The following is a 5479-nucleotide window of genomic DNA, read 5'->3' as shown; positions in this document are numbered from 1 at the left end:
ACAGAGTTGTATGTTTGGTATCTGGGTGTGACCGTAAGATTGACAGTCATAAATAGTTGGATAGGCAGATAGCAACCGCGGAACTAAAAGTGTTTTAGTCCCCAAGGTCATGTTCGTGTGTGTGTCCGTGTGTGCGTGCGTCCTTTCAAGCAGATATCTAGCGATTACTGGAGTGATTTCATTCAAACGTGGTACAAGGATTATTACCTATTTCATATATAAGTTCATCCATTTGTTTTGTGATCGTATCCAATATGGCCGCTTGACGGCCATTTTGTTTCTTGTATTTGATGTCGGTGCGTCCGTTCACACAGATTTTCTCAGGGATGCTGGAAACGATTCCATTAAAACTTGATATATGGATTACTCCATATATTATACATATGCACGTCGATTTTTGTTTTGATGTGAACCAAAATGGTCATGTGGCGGCCGTTTTGTTTCATGTAAGTGATATAAATCCACATGGTAATTAGTGGGCTATATCAAGAAATACCGCTTAAAACTTTATACAACGTGGTGTAGATGTTGATCTGTCACTATTGTAATACTGTGTCAACACATTAAGGGTTATTATGTCAATAAATTGTCAATTTGCATGTTTAATGAACATTCATAATTAGTGCGATATGTCTAGTAATCCTGCATTAAATTTGATGAAACATGGCACGAATCTTGTCAACCTAGTAATGTAATGGTGTGCAAAGATATGTAACCGTTTCCTATCAATTAATTGCTTATTTGTATATTTAATGAATTTTCGTAATTAGGCTGTCAAGAAATATCTCAACAAATTTTATGAAACTTGGTACAGATGTTGAGCCCACATTACTTTTACAGTGAATAAAGACATTTATCTGTGTCATGTTAATACATTTTAATTTGTATATTAAATGAACTTTCTTCATTAGAATAATATGTCCATGTATGCTTCATCAAATTTGATGAAACATGGTGCAGACTTTTATCTCTGAGTACTGTATACTGTGTCATGACATCAAGAAGTATCATGTCAATGTATTGCTAATTTGCATATTTCATGAACTTTCATAATGAGTAAGGTATGTCGAGAAATGTTGCATCAAATTTAATGTATGTGGTAAGGATGTTAATCTTCCTGTAGTGTAATGACGTGCAATGATATGTAACAGTATCGTTGCACAGATGTTAATCTCAAAGTACTGCAATACTGTGTGAAGACATTAAGAAGAATAATTGCTAATTTGCAAATTTGATAGACTGTCATAATTAGTGAAATATGTCTAGAAGTGCTGAATCAAATTTGATGAAACGTGGCTATATGTATCCTCCAATAGTGTAATGCCATGCACAGATATGTTGGAGTATCATGTCAATTAACTGCTTATATGCATATATTATTAATTTTCGTAATTAAGGCCAGCATACCGAGAAATGGTTCATCAAATTTCATGTAACTTGGTACAGATCTTGTGCTCTCATTGTTTAACAGTGAATTATGACATTTATCAGTGCCATATTAATACATTTTTAGTTTGCATAATTAATTAACTTTCCTGATTTGAGTGATATGTCAAGAAATACTACATCAAATTTGATGAAATGTGGTATAGATGTTGATCTCACAGTTTGTAATACAATTGAGTGACACTTAGCAATGTAATTTAAATAAATTTCTAATTTGCATGCATAATGAATTTTTGTTTGAGTGTGAATGCCCAGAAGCACTTCATAAAATTGTTTGAAATCTGGTACAGATGATAATCTGTCAGTGTTATGATAGGATGAAAAATGATTGGCAAAATCTTGTCCATTAATTACTACTTGAATCAGTTTTGTAATTAGGGTGACAGACCAGATTAGGTTTACTTTTCACCACCATGGAGCTCATTCTCGGTTATTAAGCCTCATCTGTATCGCAGTATCTTTAATCACAGACCCAATTGATGAACATGACTCTAACCTCGCTCTCCGAGGACCTGTAATCAAATTACCAGTTAACAAGTCGGGACTGTGTAATCAACGATGACTTGTTAATATACTTTCAATTACTCTTTCAGTATGAAGATGGCTGGCATAATTCCCCTCTTTTGAGGCGATGGGAAAGAGATCCGGTCGAGACCTCGAGTGACCAAAATATACAGGGAAGGCAATCGTTCACCGTGGAATTACCGAAAAACTTACCAGTCGCAAAAACACAGAAAATTGAAATCCGTAAGTCGATTTCGGTCGAAGTTTCATTCAATTTCAGACAGTATCATGAACACAAAAGGTCAAGGAAGGATAAAACCTCGGTCTTGAAGATAATAACATACCTAAGGCAAAAAAAGAAAAAGAAATGTTTCTGGTCAGCGCGCGCGTCACTTGAACAACAGCGCGTCACCCTTTTTTCTGTTTGTGGCCGGCGGCCGTGGCTGACACCAAACAAAAATGGCTGAAGAGAAAGAGAAAATTCTTTGGGGGCATGATCAGTGACTGCATGAACAATATATATGTGACTATATTGATAAAACTATAAAACTGACCCTCCTCCCTCCCTTGAGGGAAAAAAAATAAAATAAAATGCGCGTCGCCGCACCATTTTTTAAAGAAAGACCTTACCAGAAACATTTCTTTTTTTTAAGCCTAAATGACATTTTGACTTGAGGAAAGGATGGGATATAAGTGGCCACGGGATTGTTTTTGTCTGAATACTTTGCAAAGTAAATTGAAAAACACAGCTTGATTGAAATGTCAAAATCTCTGTCAGTGATGACACTTATTTGACTGGGGAACATGAAGTTATGCGAAAACACTGATGCAAGATTATGAATACAATAGATTTAAGAAAAAAATAAAGTGTAATCACGGCTTAATATCGAAACGGTTGAACAACATCTGATAATACAAAAGTAAATCGTAGAATTATTCAAACTAATATTTGAAATTATGAAACTTTAGAATAGTACTAGTGAATTGAAGCTATGCAAATGAAAATTGTAGAAATAACATTACTGTAGCCTACACTTTCAAAAATTGCGAATCTTCCACTTGACTTAATTTTTGCCTTTGCAAATTGTGCACTTGGCTAGATGTCGATCATTCGAGATTTGTCGACGGTTGGTTGATCGGAGAAGTAACCCTGAAGGATGATGACGGAATTGAACTGCATTTCAACGGGCCGAGCAGCTACGGTGGACGGCATGGAGGACCCGTGACTTGCACTTCGCAGAACAAACCTCATGTTAAAGGCTCGGTGAGTTTAAATAATACCAAACGGTACCGTGCTGCAACAGGAATTACGTGGAGGGTCGAGACTGTCTGTAACGAACACAAGAGGGCAAAGTTTGTCACGTGAACAATTCTACGTGAGTTTTCCCACAGCTATTCAGATATGTAACATTTGTAGCAACATCCATTGCACGGTGGCTGATTTTCAGTGAAATGTAAAAAAAGATGTTTCCTGACCCTTCGAAATTAGTTACACACTGGTTGAGCTCAGCCGCTACTGCAATAAGACCAACATTAAGTTGCCTACAGTAAAAAGTTGTTTTCACATATAAAATTGATAGCTCGAAAGCATTTTGATTTTTACCTAGCATTACGCATACCTTTGAAAGCGAAGGTGAATTTTCACGGTTTTCCTTACAGCGTTGACAAAGCTGCAGGTGTACATATTTATCGTCACACAAACAGCCTTCCAAGGTTAACCGAAGCCAATGTTTGTAGAATACCACGTAACTTCACTGTGCCAAAATTTATTTACGTCCACCATTCCTTTTGAATTAATACGTTTTATGTAGATACCGTATTTCGTGATGGGACCAATTTTGGGTTACCGTGGAACCAACGGCAGTAACTATCAACTCTGTTGCCTCGTTGCCACAGAAAATCCACAGGACAGGCTACAGCCGATGCAATACGAAGTCACGAACACTGGCGGTGTTACGAAAGGTATTTTGTCAGTGGATGTGTATATACAGGCCCGAAATTACATTTTTACCCTGGTAGTCAACTCGGGGTACCATTTTCTGAAGTTTATAGCCCAGTGACAATGGCTGGTAGTCCATGAATATTTCAGTTTAGGATACTGATCTCGTCCGAGTATATGCCCCGGTTCAGCAACACAAAATAGCACGAACGCTTAATTTTTGCTAATTTATGTACATTTTAAAATAACACTTTCTATCACTTTTAAAATCGGCTTAGACATCCAATCAAATTGTAATTTGAGTAAAGAAAACAGAAAAAAAATATATTTTCATGATCTTTATGAACTAGTATGCCTTGTTACACCCGAGTCTCTCTATACAGAACGTAATACATTGATACTGATCGACAACCATAGATAAAAGACAGCGAAACTCAGCCAAGCTTAACTGACACAGTGTTTTATATTACTATTTCAAATCAAACTGATTACACAATCTCTTAAGACAGAAGTGACAGTTTTGTGAAATTTCAGCATCAAAACCCCAAAACTTGACACAAGTACGTCTTGTAAGCTGCCGATCAACAGCATAGTGTGAACTGGCATGCAAAGACTGCACACGGAAAAGCAACTCAACATTCTAGTATCAAACGCTCTGCATCTTGTGAAACAACGTTATAGCAGTGAAATTGTAATAGTCATCAGAAAAAACTTTTCACAGATGAAAGGATAATTGCTTCAAACAAATGAAACTGAATGTTGACTGCATTTAGCTCGTCCAAAAGTGGCAGAGATCACACGCCAAGTATTTTAAGTCCCAGGCTTTGGTAGTCCGTGTGGGCTACCATTTCATGGGCTTTGGTAGCCCCAGGGAAAAGTTTGTAGTCTGTGGATGCAGGACTACCGCTAATTTCGAGCCCTAATATACGTTCTCTCTCTCTCTCTCTCTCTCTCTCTCTCTCTCTCTCTCTCTCTCTCTCTCTCTCTCTCTCTCTCGTGGGACATCAAAGTGCTCGAAGCAGACCCTAATGAACATGAATTATTCTAAGTACCAATATAAAAGTATAAATATAAAAATAGTAATATCTAGCATCTATTATTACATTTCACTTGAAGGTGTGTGTGTGAGTGTATGTGTGTGTGTATGTGTGTGTGTAAGTTAGAGTGTAATCGCTGGTTGAAAAAAGTGCTCTTTTCCGTTCCGCAGAGCGATTTGTACTTTAGGATTGGCTAGTACGACAAAGTAACTGAGTTGTGACTTTGAGTTTCACGCTCTATGCGATCATCGAATAACTTAGGAGTCCTTGCTACCAGCACACATATAATGTTTGGTGGCATACTTTTAAAGGTGTTAGAGGTGTTAGTATGTGGAAGTTGGGTTCATTTTCTAGGTTGGGTCGGGATGTAATTCATGTTTGCGTGGCGCTATTTCGAGAGTTCTGACCTTTTTAAGTAAGTTGTTCTCGTTGGCGTGAATTATGCAGAGTGTTTCTGCTAAGCACATGTTGCAGCATTGTGTAAGGTTCCGAGACGACGGGTCAGAAATCCTCTACCGATCGATTATTTTGGGATTGACAATGTTACTTTTTC

The 5479-nt window shown here is 37.3% G+C and overlaps 1 long non-coding RNA gene across 1 annotated transcript; it reads left to right on the top strand.

The window, feature by feature from the left end:
* Positions 1–2043: 2043 nt before the first annotated feature.
* Positions 2044–3906, top strand: LOC139118257 (uncharacterized). The gene is made up of 3 exons (XR_011548652.1): positions 2044–2193; positions 3051–3214; positions 3762–3906. It is a non-coding gene; the product is annotated as an uncharacterized lncRNA (long non-coding RNA).
* Positions 3907–5479: the final 1573 nt, after the last annotated feature.

This window comes from Ptychodera flava, chromosome 19, assembly GCF_041260155.1.
Source record: "Ptychodera flava strain L36383 chromosome 19, AS_Pfla_20210202, whole genome shotgun sequence".
In the NCBI taxonomy this organism is placed as follows: Eukaryota; Metazoa; Hemichordata; class Enteropneusta; family Ptychoderidae; genus Ptychodera; species Ptychodera flava.
This window is presented reverse-complemented; position numbering and strand designations above follow the sequence as displayed.